General features: G+C 40.3%; 1 protein-coding gene across 22 annotated transcripts in view; it reads right to left on the bottom strand.

Annotated features, from left to right (window-relative positions):
• The window catches only part of TMCC1 (transmembrane and coiled-coil domain family 1), a 156,545-nt gene that overhangs the window by 46,677 nt on the left and 88,568 nt on the right, over window positions 1-21,300 (bottom strand). Inside the window, exon 1 of one of the 22 annotated variants that reach the window (XM_069560968.1) lies at window positions 18,388-18,497. The exons of the other annotated variants lie outside the window; for them this stretch is intronic. The gene's annotated coding sequence lies outside the window, so the exon portion shown is untranslated. Of the gene's footprint in view, window positions 1-18,387; window positions 18,498-21,300 lie in introns of those variants that run through there. 22 annotated transcript variants of the gene reach the window in all.

Below are 21,300 nucleotides of genomic sequence, written 5' to 3'. Positions count from 1 at the left end.
ACACACACACACACACACACACACACACACACACACACACACAAATCATAACTAGAAAAAGGAACCAGGAGATGGAATTTCCGTCAAGACAAAAACACAGGACACACAGTGTAGAAAATCCTCTCCGCTCTGTGGTCTCCCCTATATTACGGAAGTTTTACTCTAGGCCAGAAGTGACCCAATCCTTTCATCATTCTCAAAAAGACAAAACTCTGATGAAAAGAATGGATTCTGGATTCAGGGTGGGGTTAGGTGTGACTATCAGGGGGGTCTCCCGGAGTGATGGAACACATGAACACGCACATGCACACCCAAAATCAGCACAGACATCAGCTTCCCCTCAAATGCCTCCCGTGTCGCCTTCTGAATCCCAGTTCTGCCATTTCCGAGATGCACGGCAAAATAAATGAGAACACCCCAGGCCTCTGCGACTTCTGGGACTCTCATTTCCCCTTCAAGCGCTTCAGGCCGCCTCACCTACAGCACGGGCCCCATGCACATTAGTTCCCTTTCCTGCTTTTATTTCCATCACAGATCTGTTCTCACAGACACCAACCGCCATGGATTTCTATGCAGAAACTGAAAGTCTGCAAATCAGAGTGTGAGTTCAAAGTTCTATGCTTCCGCCGTGCCAGCTGACGACGTCTCCAGCAGCCACACGCCATCGGGGGATGCATGGCTGCCGCTCATTCATTCAGCAGCAGCAGAGGTTAACAACTCAAGCCTGACTCTGTGCTTGTCATCAAGAAGATAACGGCACAAGACAAATCAAGGAATAGAAGCTGTTCTGTTCTCTTCTTGGGCTCTTTTCTTGTCTTGAACTTTTTAGTCTAATCTGTGGTGGTGCAAAGTCGCTTCAGTAGTACGACTCTTTGCGACCCCATGGACTGCACCCTGCCAAGTTCCTCTGTCCATGGGATTCTCCAGGCAAGAATACTTGAGTGGGGTGCTGTGCCCTCCTCATTGGTCTTATACATCCAAATAATATTTCTCAACTCCACCAGGGAAAGGACAAGAAGTGTGGAAAGAGCAGAACAGTCAGAGCTATGAAGCACTCAGGATCTGCTTAGTTTCACATTCAAAAATGAATCACAGGCACTTTACGGGTAGGGTGAGAAGGGTCTTCAAAGGGTATGAATATGAGAAAATCAATTCAAGTAAATAAAAAATTCTAAGAAGTGACATCCTCATGGTCTGAAGCAAAGTCTGCCCATCTCCACAAGCTGTGGCACTGTGCCCTCTGGCACTTACCTCTGCTCCCCACTCAGACATCTCACTGCTGCTCTGTCCCTGCTCTGCCTCCTGAAGAAGACTGTCCAGGACTCCAGCAGACACATGGATAAACTCTTACATGACTGTGCTTCAGAACATTTACCTCTTCCGGGACTTACCAGTTAGTCAAACGGAATTTACCTTTGACCTTATTAACACGAGGTTCTGTTCCACCTCACCACTGAGATCACTAATCCCAGGACTAATCACCCTTTTGGAATTACATCTTAGGCTTTCATGTCTAAGAAATTAAATCTCATTGGTGCTACCCTATTCCCTCCCTCTCCCCCGTCCTACCAGGATCTATTATACTATCTTTCAAGCCAAAGTCAACGTGGTATAAAGAAATCAAGCAAAACTACATTAGAATTGACTCTACTGATTACTGACTGTCCAACTTTCATAACCACTGAACGTCAGTTTCTTCGTCAAAATAAGAATATAGCACACCTTTCAGCCCACATTTCTGAGCACTGACATACAGATTATCAGATACTGCTGCTACAGTGAATAAACCCAAATTTCAAGAATGATCTCTTCTATGTACATGGCTCTTTACAGAAGTTTTCAAAGCAATTAATGTGACATAATCTCCATTTTTACAAAAAAGTAACTTGAGATCTGCACAATTCCTAAATATGGCAAGGCCTCAGTAAATATTAGTGACTACTCTGAAGGTTGACTTATTCAAGATTACACAACTGGGGTGGGTTAGGATTAGAACCAAGGAATTCTGACTCTTCCCTAACATTCTTTCCACTATTTTGCCGTTCAGTTATTTGCCTCTATTTCTGTGCTTCGGTATTTATTTGGAAGAAATAAAATTATAAATTATATTTCTCATGCTCTATCTTTATCATTTATTATTTCTATATTGGCTTTCTTTAGCTTATATATATATTTTGCATACTCAAACTTTCAAAGTTTCTCTATATATTCATCCTAATACACTGAAGATTCCATGACTTATTTCAGCAAAATAAATTGAGATCATTCAGTTATTTCGATAGACTTCTAACACTACAACTTCACTCTCTATTTCCAATATTGTAATTTCTCCTGAGCAAATATCTCATCTTTTGGTTTCCAACTGTCTACCACGGGGAAAGGACTCTCTGATCTAAACAGTTTGATCTCATACTCTTCACATAATTTACCTAGAAGCCAGATCAGAATTCTTTCATTTCTGTCATTTACATCTCTCTTCGTAAAGCAATGCTTAAGAATAATTTCCTTTGCCAAGAAGACTCATGGTCTTTTCAACAAATGATACCAACACAAGTAGCTATCAACACGCAAAAGAATGAAGTTGGACTCTTCCTCACAAAATATAAAAGATTAACTCAAAATGAATCAAGAATTGAAATGTAAGATCTAAAACTATGGGTGTAAATCTTCACGACCTTGGATTTAGTCAATCCAAGGTCGTGATGTGACAGCAAAACCATAAGCCATAAAAGAAAAAAACAGACAAAACAGCCACCACAAACTTCAAAGTGCACCACTAAGAACATGAAAAGACAACCCATAGAAAGGGGAAAAGCTTTTGGCAAATCATAAGCTTTATAAGGGACTTGTACATAGACTATATAAAGAACTAAATGTTAGCGAGAAAACCCAAATGGGCAAAGGCCCTAAATAGACACTTCTCAACAGAAGACTGACAAATGGCCAAAATGTACATTAAAAAGATGCTCGACATCATTAGCCTTCAAGGGAATACAAATCAAAACCTCAATGAAATACCAGTTCACACCTAGCTAGGATGACGATAATAACTAGAACTGGTGAGAATGCAGAGAAAGTGGAGCCCTCGTAGGCTGCTGGCGGGGATGCAACATGCCACAGTCCCTGCGGCAAACAGTCTGGTAGTTCCTCAAACGATTAAATAGTTACCATACGATTCAACACACCCCTTAGAGGCACATGCCCAAGAAAACAAAGACAAATGTCCACAGAAAAACTTGTACCCAGACATTCACAACAGTATTATTCATGAAAAAAGGAGAAGCAACTCAAATGTCCGTCAACTGATGAATGATATATAAAATGTGATATTGATATAACTGATTACCTGGCACTAACAAGGAAATACTGATAAATAACATATAGTATAATCTTGAAAACAGACTTGCTAAGTTAAAGAAGCCAGTCACAAAGGATCAGCTATTTTATGATTTGATTCACATAAAATGTCCAGAACATTCAAATCTACAGAGACAGAAACTAGATTAGTGCTTGCCTAGGGCTGAGGGGAATGATAAGATTGGCAGTAATGGCTAGGATGTGTGGGATTTCTTTCTGGGGTAATGAAAATGTTCTAAAATTAATTATGGTGACAGTTGTGAAACTGAATAGAGTAAAAGTTGTGCAATTATAAACTTCCATGGATGAAGGGTATTATATGTGGATTATATTTTAAAAAAACTGTTAAAGTTCGTTGAAAAGCTGTTAAAACTTGAAAAAGTCACTTCTCGATTAAACATTTTTAACAGGACTTGTGTTCTCAGCTACCACGACTCTTAGGATCTATACGGATTTATTGCATAGATGTGCTTGGTCACAGACAGAATGGTATATACCAAAGAAGCACTCAGAGTCAAGGAGAGAAGACAATGTACACTGGATACCCACTTTGGCACCAATAACCTGTGTAAGACTTGTAACCTTAGTAAGACTTGTCTGTCTTACTAAGCCCGTTTCCTCATCTCTGAAGCCTCTTATGATAAAATTGTTGGCTGAATCAACTCTCTTAGAAAGATTTTCTCTTAGTTTGCACAAACTTGAACTTCATGAGCAGCTGAGAATTCTAGGAAGGCTGGAATAAGGGATAAAAAAAGAATTAAACATTCCAATAAAAGACTTCTGTAGAAAAGTGTCATCTGTACTTCATGCTATTTATTATGGTCAATCTTTGGAATATGCAGCTACTCCTCTATATGTTATATAAAGTATTCAGAGTAAAATATTTTATCATGAAATAAGAAAAACAAAGTTGTATTTACATTACACAAATGACACTGTCAAGTATATGCAATTGACATGTGAATTAGAAACACCCACAAAGCTGTTATGTTGTAATGCACCATCAATTTTTTTGGATGACGAAATGTCTTTACAGCCCAAACAATGTAGGACTATTTTTATCACAACTACTACTATCGATAACCACCAGAAGAATAGTGACCTTTTAAGTACTAGGCTCTTTATACACATTACTTCATTTAATCCACAAAATACCTGGCATTCTACTTATTCATTGGCTTCATTTTTAATGAAGAGGAAATTAAGGCTCAGCGAGGGTAAGCCGCTTGCTTACCTGTGCTATTCAGCCTATCTCTGATGCTCTTATAGACTGGCCTACATCAAATGACAAACCAAATCCCAAGGGAGATGCTTCGTTTTATTCTACCCATCCTAAAGGAAGGTAGCTGCCTTGCTAGCTTCATTTTTGTTCCAGTGTCTTTGGGTTCACACTGTGACAGCAGTTCAGAAGAACTGGGATGGTTTGTAAACACATGTAACATTCATACAGTATCCATCACTACTGGGCCTTGCCTCCTGAAGCTCTCTCACCCTGGAATGCGCTTCTACATCCAACAGCCGTTAAAGGCTCAGAGCCAATACTCCCATGAAGCTTTCTCTTGAGTTCCTTCTGTGGAAATCTTTCTCCCAATCATAGCATTTCATGAATATAATTATAAAACACCTACTCTGAGCCAGATGTTGTGATAGGCACTGAGTTAGATATATTTATTTTTTTACCATATGGTGCAGACCAAAAAAATCAATTGTATTTATGTTTCACTCAGTGTATAAAAACAGGCTACATGGTCTGCAAAATGCCCTGATAGAGAAAAATGATCTTGATCATAGCTTCAGAAACAAAGACAGTGGAAGAAGAAAGGCATTTCTGAGTTCAGTTTCTAAACTCAAAGAAAAACTTAAAACTCACAACCTCGTTGCTATTGATTAATTTACTTAAAATTCAGGCTTTAAAAAATACCTTCCCCGTTTCATAAAACCCAAATCAAGAGCTTTTCTGGTAGGTTTCAACTGCCAAGTTCCATTTGTTTTAAAGGAAAACAATTACAGTCATAACAGCATCTAACGAAACATTCTAGTGACACCAGAGTATGATTTTAAAAGAGTTTCTTTGAAATTATCCAAATCTCTAGAGTAAATCTGATTAATATTGTGTTCCACGTACCAAATTCAATGCAAAATGGATGCTTACATTGCTGATAAGATGTTTAAAATCTTAATTTCACCTTGTAATTATACGCGTACTACCACTTGTACCAAGTAGAGCATTTCCAGCAACTTCAGGGGAAGAAGGAGAAGGGGTCAGTGAGGCTGGTTTGCTGTAGAAGATTTTAGAAAAATCAACTATTTTTAAGTTGAAACAACCCATTTATCTTCACTCCTTTCTTGAAAACATTTAAAATAGCACACAGTGTGTACTGTCAGTATATAACTTGAGAGTTTTACACATATTCAATATAATCTCCTAACAGCCCTGGTAGGAAGTTGTTACAACCACCATCTTCAACTCGAAGCTGAAGCTGAGAGGAGGAGAAACTTGCTCCAGGTAAGAGCACCGACAGAAAAGGAGAAGACATTTGAACCTAGGTGTTTCCAGCCGATATATATATATACATGGCAATTTTGGGTAACCTTTAAAGAGCACAACCACCACCTTCGAGGCTTCCCACAATATGAAGAGAATAAAATTGCTCAGAAAACAAACATGTCACTGTCATGTGCTAAATCGAATTAAACTAGATTTCCAAGTACCAGCTATGAGTGATAGAGACACCGATCTGATAGGAAAATCCTTCAAGAGTACACTGAAAAAAAAAAACAGATAAAAAACATGTCCCACAGTTTCAAACATGCATTCACATTTCTCGAAACTCACTCTTCTCTTTGGCTTGTATGATGAGATTATAAAACATTTTGTTGTCATGTCCTGCACCAACTCCACACCTTCTCTTGGGGGCTCATAATCAGAGTTAATACCAACAGCTTCTCAGCCACAGCACAAAAGATGCTTCCAAGAGCGGCTTTACATTTCTCTAAGTGTAGCTGTTGCCAGAAGAATCCTCCCTGCTCAGAGCAGTTGCCCTGGAGGGAGATCGTGTAGCCCTTGCCTACACTTGTGCTGTGCAGCCTCTAGGGCAGCATTGCTAGACATTCTGGATCCTAAGGGTATTGGCCCCTCTCTCTCCACTTCAGCAGCATGAAGCGTGTCCTTGCTACCCAAACAGAAAGACATGGCTGAACCTCCTTTCCTTCTATCTAGTTTTTAAATCCCTGAAAGGGAAAAAAAGAAATGAAGTATTCTTAGAGAAGATTTCATGACTATACCTGTGGCTTTAAAAACTGTTTTAATTTTTTATAATATTGTAGACTGTTGATTACTGCATAATTTCAACTGTTAGAAAACCTGGTCCTAAAGCGATTCCACGAATAAACTGGGTGATAAGGAGACAGTTATGATTATACTCACCGCTACTTGAGCATGTGTAGAATAGATGTTTTTTCCATGAGGATATGGGAAGGCTAAGGAAATTCAATAAAGCACTCCCAGCATTCCCACAAGAGAAAATGGATTAATACAGGGAACGTCTGAAGTACTTCACCCTCACGCGTTGTATTAGTCGGTATCTATTTACTGCCCTCACCTTCTCTTTGAGAGAGCGGGGCGCGGGGCAGGGGTGTGTGCAGCGCCAGGGCACCAGCATCCGCACAGCGCCCAGGGCACGAAGGGCACTCGGCTGGAGACAGTGGAGTGGGGAGCAGGCAGAGAAACTCCTTGCTCTCTCACTTGGCTACGTAACCTTGGGCGAGCATTTTGAATCTGAGTCTCAGTGTCCTCATTAGTAAAACAGGATTATTCACTTTGTATAAATGCTGTGAGAATGAAATGAATTAATGTGTTAAGAGGTTTTTTTTTCCTCTGAGGCACAAAAGAGTCATTCAGTAAAAAGGTAATCCCCATATACTTGAAGACTAATATAAAACATAAATTTAACCCTAACACAAGCTCCATTAATGCAGGTTGCAAAAGGATTCCTAAAAATGAATTTATAGAGGCTCCTCAGTTACCCACCTTGTTTTTAAAAATGTAATACAATGGTTCAGTCTTTTTTGGATCACATACCCTTTTGAGAATTTGATGAAAATTCTTCCTCCAGAACAACTCGTGGACACATACAGATTCAGGGACCCAAGATTAAAATTCCCATATGTAATATTTTGCTTTGGATACCAGGGAGCGCAGTCCAAACTATAACTCAGTGTTATCAGGTAAACCATTGATGTTCTGATGTTCTCCTTATCCTTTCTTTGAAAACTTGTATTCTATGCCTAAGAAGTTTTTGTGTATAATACTTGTATTTAGAAGATTTTAGACTCTATAACAGTCAATTCACATTAAATTGCAAATTTGAAATCAGAGTTTTTTCCTTAAGCTTTTAGGATTGGCTTATAAATCATGATTCTTTCCAACGGCTAGTAAAATTTAGCAATCTTAGCAATCTGTCTCAGTTGTACAGAATCCACCTGCCAATGCAGGAGATGTGGGTTCAATTCCTGGGTCAGAAAGATCTCTCGGAGCAGGAAATGGTAACCCACTCCAGCATTCTTGCCTGAAAAATCCCATGGACAGAGGAGCCTGCTGGGCTCAAAGAATTGGACACAACTGAGCAACTAACACTTTAACATATGGCTGTAAGTCATTTATTCCCAACTTATTAATACCATTAACTATAAGTATAACTGGCTCTTCTTTGGGAGTTTTTAATATAGCATCAGAGCTTAAAGTATTCATATTTGGTATTTGAGAACCTCCTCCCAACTGTTTTATTCTTGAACAATTTTGCCAGAGTTGGGAGATTTGCTTCATTTTTTACCCAGATTCCTCTGTGGTGTACTTTGAACAAGTAGGGTAATTAATTTTTTTTCAGGTAAATTTAGTACGTATTTCTCTAAACCTTAGTTTCCTTGCTGGCAAGGAGCTCATCGGATTGTTACAGAAATGCAAATATGGTCATAGTATTAAGTATTAAATAAAAAATCCTTCTAGCCAACAATGACTAGAGGAAGTAGAATGGAAAAGAGATTGAGGGTTCCAGAGAGCTTAAGATAGGTGCAAGGTATTTAGTCTTGTTTTGATCGTTTTAAAGAACAAAAAAATCCAGGATATCCTCATTGTTTCAGAAAAAAACATAAAGATGTTTTAATATGACAAGTAAACTAATCTGTTATCCGTGATCTCAGCTCATAGGGAATTAAGATTAATCCTGAATTTGCAAGGCTAAGTTTTATGTATCATTACAAAAGTTTTATTTTGGCTTCCCAGGTGGCGCTAGTAGTAAAGAATCTGCCTGTCAATGCCGGAAATGAAAGAGATGTGGGTTCGATCCCTCGCTCGGGAAGATTCCCCTGAAGTAGGAGATGGCAACCCACTCCAGTATTCCTGCCTGGGAAACTCCACGGACAGAGAAGCCTGGCGGGCTGCAGTCCATGGCGTCGCAAAGAGTTGGACATGGACTGGGCACACACACACAAGGAACAAGACTGTGACATCTCATAATTCAACAATTATCAGCACAGGCTGTGGAGCAAGGCATCTTCTAGTTGACCCAGAATTCAAAGGAATATAGATGTTACAGTGTTAGAGCGCTCTTGGTCCAGATACGAGGTCATCAGGATTCCAGAGGGTTCTGGGGGGCAGAGCTGAACTATATTATTTGTGTTTTAAGTCAGCATCCAACTAACTGTCCTAATTTAATTGTCAAATAGTACAAAGAAATTGTGACCCTCACTGTAAGAGTTTAGGGGTCTCATTTCTAGTCAGAAAGTGAAAAGCAAAGAAATACCACCTGTGTAGAAGATTCTGAAAGGCATTTTCTTGGACTCTGATTCAGGCATGCCTGAAGTCAAACTTGTTTGGGCTAGTGTTTTCTCCTTAAAAGACCTGCAGGGAGACTAGCCACTCCCGCCAGGAGTAAATATAGAGACTGAAAGCTAGAGATGGGTTGCTGGCCACTGAAAATAAGGACCAAAAGGAAGGAGGGCAATGCAATACAAGCCCCCCTCTGCCTCCTCTTTTCTTACTTCTGTGGAAATGGCAAAACCCAGTCAGAATAATCTTCCACTTGATACAACTATTAACTGCTGTGTGAGCTAGAACTGCTTGCTAGGTCTCAGACTAGACTGATACAAAGAAAAGGAGAGATCAGTGCCCTGATGTCCTGGGAGGCCAAGCTGGAGTGCTAAATTCATTCATTCATCAGTTCACATACATTGTCATTCACCCAAATATTTTGAGTTTATGGCATCTGTAAGGCTTTGTGCTAGCATACATGGAGAACACAGAGATGACCATGCTGCTGAAAAGTGGGATGGAAACTAACGCCTAATATAAGATGTAGATTTTCAAATATTTAGTACAATGCCTGGCACATAATAAGCAGTCAACAAATGCTAGCCATTATTCTCAAAAAATCAAATGGTTCTTCAGATGATACAACAATGCTCGCTAAACAATCCTTATGATAAATGTTTTTTAAAAATCACTTTTGAGATATAACTCACACATCATTATAGTTCACTATATAGTTCATTGAAAGTATACAATTCAATGATTTTTTGTATATTCACAGAAATGCGCACCCATCACCACGATCAATCTTAGAACATCTTCCTCATCTCAAAAAGGAACCTCCTATCCCTTAGCCATCACCCTCCTATTACCCCATCCCTCCTGACCCTGTGGAACCACCAGTCTACCCTCTGTCTCTACAGCCTTGCCTATTCTAGGTATTTCATATACATGGAGTCACACAATATGTGGCCTTTAGCATTCTTCAGTGATCAATGCAAAGAAATAGAGGAAAAGAACAGAATGGGAAAGACTAGAGATCTCTTCAAGAAAATTAGAGATACCAAGGGAACATTTCATGCAAAGATGGGCTCAATAAAGGACAGAAATGGTCTGGACCTAACAGAAGCAGAAGATATTAAGAAGAGGTGGCAAGAATACACAGAAGAACTGTACAAAAAAGATCTTCATGACCCAAATAATCACGACGGTGTGATCACTCATCTAGAGCCAGCCATCCTGGAATGTGAAGTCAAATGGGCCTTAGAAAGCATCACTATGAACAAAGCTAGTGGAGGTGACGGAATTCCAGTGGAGCTATTTCAAATCCTGAAAGATGATGCTGTGAAAGTGCTGCACTCAATATGCCAGCAAATTTGGAAAATTCAGCAGTGGCCACAGGACTGGGAAAGGTCAGTTTTCATCCCAATCCCAAAGAAAGGCAATGCAAAAGAATGCTCAAACTACCGAACAATTGCACTCATCTCACATGCTAGTAAAGTAATGCTCAAAATTCTCCAAGCCAGGCTTCAGCAATACGTGAACCATGTTCAACTTCCAGATGTTCAAGCTGGTTTTAGAAAAGGCAGAGGAACCAGAGATCAAATTGCCAACATCTGCTGGATCATGGAAAAAGCAATAGAAAAACATCAATTTCTGCTTTATTGACTATGCCAAAGCCTTTGACTGTGTGGATCACAATAAACTGTGGAAAATTCTCAAAGAGATGGGAATACCAGACCACCTGACCTGCCTCTTGAGAAACCTATATGCAGGTCAGGAAGCAACAGTTAGAACTGGACACGGAACAACAGACTGGTTCCAAATAGGAAAAGGAGTGCGTCAAGGCTGTATATTGTCACCTTGCTTATTTAACTTCTATGCAGAGTACATCATGAGAAACCCTGGGCTGGAAGAAGCACAAGCTGGAATCAAGATTGCTGGGAGAAATATCAATCACCTCAGATATGCAGATGACACCACCCTTATGGCAGAAAGTGAAGAGGAACTAAAGAGCCTCTTGATGAAAGTGAAAGAGGAAAGTGAAAAAGTTGGCTTAAAGCTCAACATTCAGAAAACGAAGATCATGGCATCTGGTCCCATCACTTCATGGGAAATAGATGGGGAAACAGTGGAAACAGTGTCAGACTTTACTTTTTTGGGCTCCAAAATCACTGCAGATGGTGATTGCAGCCATGACCTTGGAAGGAAAGTTATGACCAATCTAGATAGCATATTAAAAAGCAGAGATACTACTTTGCCAACAAAAGTCCATCTAGTCAAGGCTATGGTTTTTCCATTGGTCATGTATGGATCTGAGAGTTGGACTGTGAAGAAAGCTGAGAGCCGAAGAATTGATGCTTTTGAACTGTGGCATTGGAGAAGACTCTTGAGAGTCCCTTGGACTGCAAGGAGATCCAACCAGTCCATTCTAAAGGACATCAGTCCTGGGTGTTCTTTGGAAGGAATGATGCTAAAGCTGAAACTCCAATACTTTGGCCACCTCATGCAAAGAGTTGACTCATTGGAAAAGACTCTGATGCTGGGAGGGATTAGGGGCAGGAGGAGAAGGGGAAGACAGAGGATGAGATGGCTGGGTGGCATCACCGACTCAATGGACATGAGTTTGGGTTAACTCCGGGAGTTGGTGATGGACAGGGAGCCCTGGCCTGCTGCAATTCATGGGGTCACAAAGAGTTGGACACGACTGAGTGACTGAACTGAACTGAATCTAAAGAATAAATAATTATTTCGCTTTGCTTGAGGTGTGTTATAATAGATGGCAAGATACAGCTCTTCCTCACAATACAGTTTGAAGATATTTCACTAGAAAGTAAAAATTTAAAGTCCCCAATCCAAACAACTTCTGAAGACCATTTTTTAAATGCCCACATATATAGACATAAGGATCTTAATGTGTCCATGAGTTCATTATTTTTAAAAAAGTTTAGTGAGAGGTGCCTCCTGAGAGGTAAATGATTTCAGCAACTAGATCTCTAGGCATTTCGTTTTGATTTATTACAAACCCTACTGAATGGGTGTCTCTGTTCCCTCCTGTTGTCCTCTGCTATGAGAAACTTAAACCGCCCATTCTTTTTCTGACTCAAGAATAAGATTTGAAGACTAAGTTGCAAAGGAAAATGGATCTGGTTTAAGGCTTTACACCATACTCCCAAACGAAATTAATCCATCCCACAAGAGAAAATCAGGATAAAATATAACACGGCTATTCACTTAGTTCAAAGGATTTCTATTCTCACATCGAGGCAAGCCAGGCTGTCAGGGTTTTTCCATCCGCAAAATACAGGGTTGGATTATGTACTCGTTAAGGTCTCTTCCATCTCTGAGAGACTATGACTTTTCTCCTTAATCCTTTTGAACACAGGCATAAAGAGCTGTACTATGACTTGCCTGAGGCTAAAGAGAAGCTTGTCAGCAGGGCTAGGGTTAGACTCCTGATTCATCCCTGTATTCACTGCGGATATCCAGAGAAAGAAGTCAGACTCATTTCTGACCTCACAGACTTCACGGTCTAGTAGGGAGGAAGGACAAGCAAATGGTAATGGTTGTGACACACAGAGAACCAGGAGAAGGAAGGGGTAAGAGCTGGGAATTTTGTCTTCTCTTCTTTGAAATACTTCACATCCCCCTCCAAATATGAGTCTTCTATAAAGCAATCTAGGTTAGACCTCATTCATTTAGGTTCTTACACTGATGTTTGGAAATGATGTAAAGGTTGACATATTTACTCTTGACCAGGGGTAAAGATAAACCAAGAACAATTAAACCACACTTTTCTTCTTATGGCACGTAAGCTATGCTTATTCACAGAGGGGGAACAAAACCGCACAGTTTATTTTTTAAATGCTCTTTTTATTATTAATCACAAACTGTGCCTGAATCAAGCAAGAAAGAATATGTTGCCTATCTTTTCCTTTAGCAGTTAAAGGTCTTTCTTTAAGGTGATAATTACCAAAGGATTATTGTAGCCAACACACTCTTTACCTTCTGATTTTATTACGTGTGTCATGAATTCAAACGGACCCATCCTGCACTGCATTTTTGATGCAAAATGGAACTTCTATTTCCTTTATATTGTTAAACGGAAACACTCTGTCCTTGGCAAGCAAACAATTTTGCCTGAGGTTGGTAACTATTTGGGGCTCCAAGGGATTCTGTGATTATCTGAGGTCCAATTAAATGAAAGAGCAGAAAAATGAAAACTGTATCTCTACTTACACAGGGATTTAGAAAACAGGTTAGACACAATTCTTTAAACACTATCAAAATGCTCCTAAACTACAGATTTTAATTCTACAATCTATCAATTTGGAGATTATCTCCAGAGAGTGTGCAAAATTTCCCATACCTTCCGGGAAGACACTCTGAATTTGGGTTCAGGGACACTACACAGTAAAATGAATATATAACTGCAATTTGTACACGTGACTAAAAAGACAGACTATAATTAGGTTAACCCTAAAATGAAATTTCTGGCCTCCTAAGCACTCTAACAAAAATGAAGAGATGTGGACAACAACAGCAGGATCACAGGCACCGCCCGCGGGAGAGGAGATGAGTCAGTTAAGATGTATGTGCTCTGAGGTTTTCGTCAGTGTGATACCACCACTGTCAAAATCTCTGGATCTCTGGAGGACTCTAATACTTAACTCTAATTGTCCCTAACCACAACACTCTCAGAAATTAACATGTCCATAGTAAGGAATGTGAGAATGGTAGTTGTGTTCAGTCCTTAAGTTATGTCTCAGGGACTGTAGCCTTCCAGGCTTCTCTGTCCATGGGATTTTCCAGGTAAGAAGACTGAAGCCCTAGGGAATGGTAGAGGAAAGCTTCGATAGGAGGGAAGCAGCTGATCTTGGCTTAAAGAATAGTTAAGACCTGGATAAGGAGATTGGGGGTGGGCAGGAAAAGGAAAGGGAGGATAAAGTGATCCCGGCGTAAGAAAAACCTGAGTGAGAAGCAAGAGGGAACAAATACAGAGCCTGTACAGGAAACAATGAGCGATTCAGTCTGGCTGAACCCTAGGCTCACTGGCTAATGAAGTTAGGTTAATTGTCCTCTGTCATGAGAGGACTTAACCAATAAGCTGAGGAATATGAGCTTCATTTTGAGTACAGAGGGAGCAACTGAAGACTGCATGGCATGACTGAGACCACAAGAGACACAATTTAAAAAGATTTAACAGGCAAAATAGATACGGGAAAGGCAGAGCTGGAAGTGGGTGTGGGAACAGGTAAAAAGCTAGACTTGTTTGAATGTACCCTGCTTTGTAGATTTGACTGTGGAACCATGTAAATGTTTTATGCGATTATAAAATCAAATTCAATCAGAATGGGGGGAAAAAACCTCTAAATGTAAAAAGTGAAATGAAAGAAGCCCAACAGCATCTAGTTGGTAAGTTAACAGAAAATTTTGAAACAGTAAAAGAAGAAAATAAACACTTAAAAATTCATGTCTGACTCTTTGCAACCCCATGACTATAACCTGCCAGGCTCCTCTGTCCATGGGACTCTCCAGGCAAGAAGACTGGAGTGGGTTGCCATCCCCTTCTCCAGGGGATCTTCCCGACCCAGGGATGGAACTCAAGTCTCCTAAACTGCAGGCAGATTCTTTACCATCTGCGCACCACGTAAGCCCAAAATTTTAAAATATATTCTTACTGTACTTTGTACCTTAAAGACCAAAAGAACTACAAAGAAATATTAAACTGTTTTCCATTGTCATCCTGACACAACACAGAAGCAATGAGCATACTTAGTGCTCAGAATGGTCCCTAAATGTTATTTCTCACTAAAGGAACCAAGGCTCCTTAGAAGAACACAGATGATTCTAGGTCTGGAGAAGAAAATTTCTTGACTTTTGTGTTACACAAGGACAGCTGGAGTCCTGTGAAAATGTCTAAGGGCCATTTCAGAGAATATTATTGTTCGGGGTACTGACCACTTTGTCATTTAGCTTGAGGTATCAGTCTATTTATGAATCACATATATATTGAATATTCTTTCCATAAAACTGTCAGTAGGCAGAATAAATTATCATACCCCAAAATGCTATGAATGTTCTATTAATATATATATTTCTTACCACAGATGACCTTCAAGGGATGTATATTAAGAATCTAGAAGGTGGAAGTATAATGGTGAACATGGAAGATTTCACCCCTGCCCTCATGAAGCCTACAGTCTAGTGGAACACAGAGGTAATTCAAAATATTGAGTCAGTGGCCTGGCAGATGGTAGGCAGCACACGGTGCTGAGAGAACACAGAAGAAGGGCAACAGGCTCAGAGCTGGTGGGCCACCAAGTTTCTCTGGAGCAATGACATCAAAGCTGAGACCCAAAAGACATTCAGGAGTTTGTATACATTTGCTTGTTTCTTGGGAATGGAAACGAGAGTGAATAGTGGCAGGATTAGGAAAACGGAGGGAAATCCATGCAAAAACAGTCACAGCATGACTCCTCATGACTTGAGAGGGAAAAAATTAGTAATTTAGAGTGGCTGGTGGATAGCAAGGATGAGGCAAAAAGGTAAGCAGAGGCCAGGTCATAAAAAAATCTACAGATTACGCTAGGGCAGTTTTAACTTTATCCTGAGGCAGCCAGTGAAGAACTTTTGGGAGAGGGAAGCCTTAATTAAATCTGTCTGAAGAGCCACAATCCCTGGAGGAGGGCATGGCAACCCACTCTAGTATCCTTGCCTGAAGAATCCCATGGACAGAGGAGCCTGGCGGGCTACAGCCCACGGGGTCACAAAGAGTTGGACACACCTGAAGCGACACAGCATGCATACACACACACACATCCAGAACGGATTAGAAGGGGGCATGATAAAGCACGCAGAGGTCCATCAGAAGTCTGCTGTTAAAACTCAGGTTCAACACTGGGGATGGAAGCACGCACTCAAATACTCGCTATTTGAGAGATGTTTAGCAAGCAGGATCGATGGCTTCTATTGGTTAGGGGTTGAGGGTGTGATGGGGGAAAGATTAGAAGCTGAAGATGATGCCTCCTCTTCCGTCATAAGTAACTGGGCACACAGGGGGTGACCCTTAATAAGAGAAGACTGGGAAAGAAGCAAGTTTGGGGAAAGGGGCGGGGAAGATGAGCTCATTTTTGACCATATTAAATACCGAGTGACTGTGAGAGATCCCAGAAGAGACAAGAAGCAGGCAACCAGCACTGTTTCCTCGTTCCCCACATTCAATCCATCACCAAATCCTCTGAAGTCCACTTTCAAAAACCAAGATACAGCACAACTCTGTCCACCTCTTTCATCTCCACTGTTAACCAGCACATTGCAAAAGCATCATTGTTCTTCTCGATGGCTGCCACATATCACTTCTATCACCTAGTCCCCATGCTGTAAGTAGTCTTTCTAAAATATAAATCAGATCATATTACCCCCTATTTTAACCCTTGAAGGGCTTTCTATTGAATTTTAAAATGAAATCGAACTCCTTATCATAGCCAAAAAACTCCTCCATGACACTGGCCGTTTTCCTTCTTTTATCTGCCGCTCTCACTCATTTGGCCAAACTCTCTGCTTTTAGAATCTCTGCACTAGGGAACTGCCGCACTTCCCTTTATTCCCCTTTCTTCCCTCAACACAAATGTCTCTGCCTTTAGATGTCATCTCAAATACCATCTCCTCAAAGAGTCCTTCTCTAGCCACTCCCTTCCACATTGCATGACTTACTGGACTACAGTCTGTATCCTTGACTGTTTGCCTATTCCCTACATCATAAATTCCATGAGAATTGAAACCTTATTTATCTTTTCCACTGCTCTACTTTGTATAGACGAAACAGAGTTGACCTTCAACATGTTTGCTGAATGAATTAACAAACGAATAAATGCACAAAATGAATGGAACTGAAGCTCAGAAGGAAAAGCTCAGCTGGAGCCCCTGATTTGGGCATCTTCCTCATGTGTATGACAAATGATGCCAAGAAAACCAATACTGCCCACAGGAAGTATAGACAGAAAATAAGAGCGCCCTTAAAACAGAGCCCGGAGGAACATCGACACTCTAGAGACGAGCAGAAGAAGAGGGCCTATACACACAAAGGAACAAAACGGAAGAACCAGAGATAAAGAAGGAAAACCAGGAGATGCTCCCAAAGTGCTGGGCTCTGTAGAAGAGTACTCTTTATTGGAAAGGCAGCTCGGCAGTAAGGAGAAGTTTGTATCACTGAAGTCGGACATATATTCCTGCCACGTGCCAGGGACTATGCTAGGAGCTCGGACATAAAATCAAACAAGAAAATAGATCAAATGCTACTAATGACTATTCAAAGACTGGTACACAATACAATCTTCTCCAAGTGTGCTATGAGCAAGTCCCAATCTGAATCTTAATTATCACAACTGCTGAGAAGATTAAATGAGATCTTGTTCATAAAGTGCTGAGTATAATTTCTGAAACACAACAGGCATCTAATCAATCACAGTTACTAGTATAAAACTATCTTCCCTTCACTGATTAAAAAAAAAATTACAGCACACTATAGCAATTTATGGCAATCTTCCCTTGGGGAATAATTGGATTTAAAAATTCATTATCTATTCTGGGAATACTAAAATAAGCAAAAGGATAGGATTCTTTATAGGGAAACTACTGGCGAGTACCAATTCAAGGTTTTTCCAAGATTCCAGTTTGGTTTTAGCACAGGTACAGAAGTGACTTAAGCGACTCAGAAGTAGGTCACCCCAACTCACCTTAGTACACAGCTCTTTGAGTTCCCCAGCCCTCATATACTACTCGGAGAAAGACCATAAACCTGCCTTTCCCCTCAAAACCCAAGTTCCTTGGGCTTATCTTATTCATGAACAAGACTTCCTGACTTTCCTAAAACGAGACAATTAGAAGAAAAAGTATCACAGTTCAGTCAGATCTCATTTTTTGCACTTTTATTTTGCTAGATTATCCCCTTTAGAGTCAAGAGGCTCACTTCTTTTAAAATAAAGAACAAAAAAGTCAGCTGAGCTGAAAGAACACAGATTCCTCAAAAACACTAAACAAGAGAAAAATGCCCGAGTATTTCTCACTTAAATTCCAACTGGGAACACGAGGCTGAAATACCGCGGACCAACAGGAGCCTTTATTCTGCATGCCACGCGATCCAACCCCCAGCCGAAATGCCTCCTTCTTCAGAGCGCACACTACTTCCCATTGATTCCCCCTACTTCAGTTGGTGTCCAAACCTCAGAGATCAAGGCTGCACTGGTATCTTCCAGCCAAAGGAAAATTATTTTCTTTGCTTCTCTTTTGTTCCTCTCTAACAGACTGCCGGTTCTTTTGTCCAGACCATGTGGGCAGCGGAGCTAAAGAACTTCTGCCAGTTATACACGCTTAGCAAGCAAAAAGTAAACAAGACAGATCCTTCCAAGCTGAAATGTTCTAAAAGCAAACTACAGCAGTTAAGTTTCTGAATATTTTCAGGTAAACAGTCTATTTACTAGAGTGTATTAATAGACTAAGGTCTGGAATAAGGGGGGAAAAATTCAAAATTTAAACAGAGCAAAATTTTCATTTAATACGAAGGTCAAAAGAGCATGAAACTGGAAAATAAGGGAGAGAAATCCTAACCACGATTGGATCACTATGCACTATGTGCTTTTGCCCTTGTTTACCCACTGATGCAATTATGCTAAAGACACTTTCTCCCTTTCTGCCTTCGAAACAGGTTGAATTTCACAATATCTCATCTCCCTGCAGTAAAGCATAACTGAGAGAAGTGTACTACATCTCAAGGTAGTATGTTCCCTTTAAAAAAAGTTAATCAAACAGCCTGACTCCACTCTAACAGGGCTTTCTTTTGTGTGTGCGTTTCTGAGAACCCAGCACCAAACGACTGTCTCTTAATTCGGCAATGTGTTTGGAACGCAATGACTTGCAGCAGAAGGACAACGTCCCCCATCATAATACACAGGGACCACTGGCAGCAGTAAACCAACCAGGAGTGGCCGTGTGCCCTTAGAAACAAACTGGGAGAAGTTAAACCCCAAGAAGTAACTCCTAGCTTACTCCTATCTGTTCAGTTGTTATTTCTAAGACATCACTGCAAAATTAAAAGAAATCTTACATTTTACCTTTTAATTTTCTACATAAGGTGGAAGGCTACAAAGTCTCTTAAGAACATTTTCTTCTAATAACAACCAAAATATAAGTCAATCTTCTGGGTCCTTACAAATCTTAAGCTCTTCCTTTTTCACCAAGCTACATTCTCACCATCTGTGATCACCATTTCAGTAGAAGTTCCCTTTGTAATATGACATCGTACTTTAAAGATGTAAAAAAGGTTCACCTGAGATACCTTTTGGGGATGGAGAAGCAGGGAAACTTCTTCTCCCTCACCTAGCTTTACAATGAACATGCTGTGACACATTTAACTTGTATTTGTTGTTCAGCTGCTCAGTCGGGTCTGACTCCCTGAAATCCCATGAACATAAGCAGGCCAGGCTTCTCTGTCCTTCACTGTCTCCCAGAGTTTGCTCAAATTCATGTCCATTGAGTCGGTGATGCCATCCAACCATCTCACCCTCTATCTCCCTCTTCTTCTGCCCTCAATTTTACCCAACATCAGGGTTGTTTCCAATAAGTCAGCTCTTCACATCAGGTGGCCCAAGTATTAGAGCTTCACCAACCGTCCTTCCAGTGAATATTCAGGGTTGATTTCCTTTAGGATTTACTGGTTTGAGCTCCTTGCTGTCCAAGGAGCTTTCAAGAGACTTCTTAATTTATATAGTGGTTGGTTCTTTAATATTATGGGAAATATCTTCAAATAGTGGTGGTTAGATAATTAAAAGTTATTTAAAAAACATACTCAAAGTACTTATGCTAAAAATTTGTCTCTCTGAATTCCTTTCAGATCTTAGTGGATCAGGTGGTCTGAAGAACAGGAAATATTATGAAGTCATATCTTTCCAAGTAAAATGCCAGTCACACCAACAATCAACATCTTAAACCAGAAGAGAATAACGTGCAGTGAGGCATGACTTTTTCTGTATGTACACAATCAGAAGGTTTGGTCATTAAACAGTTTCGGTAGACCTAAGGACTATCTACTTCTGGCTCCACTAACGACAGTCTTGAGTCAATTACTTCAGACCTTCCTAGGCAGCAGTAAGAGGAAGGCAAGACTACTTTGTCACTTTCATCCCTTGCCTGTCAAGCCAGAATAATTCATTCAGTGACATTTCTGTAACCAAAAAAACACTTTGGTTTGATTTTACTGCCTCTTCCAATTACATCCCATTTCAAGCCCTTCCCCACCCCCTGCCAGGCTTCCTAAAGAAGCTGTCCATACTTACTAATGCCATTTCTCTATCCCATATTCCACTTACCGGGCTGTTAACTAGCTTCCCATCTAGTCTACTCAAATTTTATATTCCTCAATAAGATTTTCCTGTTTTGCTCACATAATGAGAAAAGAAGTAAATTGAAGGGGTCAGCAGAGAATTTAGGCTCAAGACTTCCATCTGACATTTACAAGCTGTGTATATTTAAACATTTCATTTCACATCACTGAGCACTTTCCTCCTCTGTAAACTGAATAGATTAGATGACAATCTCTAGGGTCTCTTCCTCTACTAAACCTATAGTTTCACAACTAAATTCAATCAGCCTTCATCCTTTTCTCTTTGCTGTATGACACTAATCACCATCTTCACTCCACTATTATTTGCTCAAAGCTCTTCCACTCATGACTTCAGGTATTATCTCTACGCTAATATCACCACCAAATCCTCTAACCCCAAATTCTCTATTTCCAAATACACAGTCTCTACACTTCGCCATTATATCTTCATCAAAGACATAATACACCCAAACTTGTACTTACACCCAAACCAACAAACCACCCTTCAGCTTGCTCCAAATATCCTGTTTCCTTAATAATTCCTAACTACCCAAAGTCTTGGATGCTATGCAAGTCTGAGTCTTTCTTCTCCCGTCTCCTTTTCATTCGATTCTGCTGACCCTTCTTAGACAGTAGATGCTCCCCCTTTTGAAACGTCATCACTCCTGGCCGGATTGCTCTAAACACCTACTGCTTGTTTTCTCAGTGCTAGTTTGTTCACTTTCCCAACCAGCCAATATTCTCTTGCATTGTCCAA

Source organism: Ovis canadensis, chromosome 19, assembly GCF_042477335.2.
Source record: "Ovis canadensis isolate MfBH-ARS-UI-01 breed Bighorn chromosome 19, ARS-UI_OviCan_v2, whole genome shotgun sequence".
Lineage (NCBI taxonomy): Eukaryota > Metazoa > Chordata > Mammalia > Artiodactyla > Bovidae > Ovis > Ovis canadensis.
Note: the sequence above shows the minus strand (reverse complement) of the source record. Positions and strands in the feature narration are given on the sequence as shown.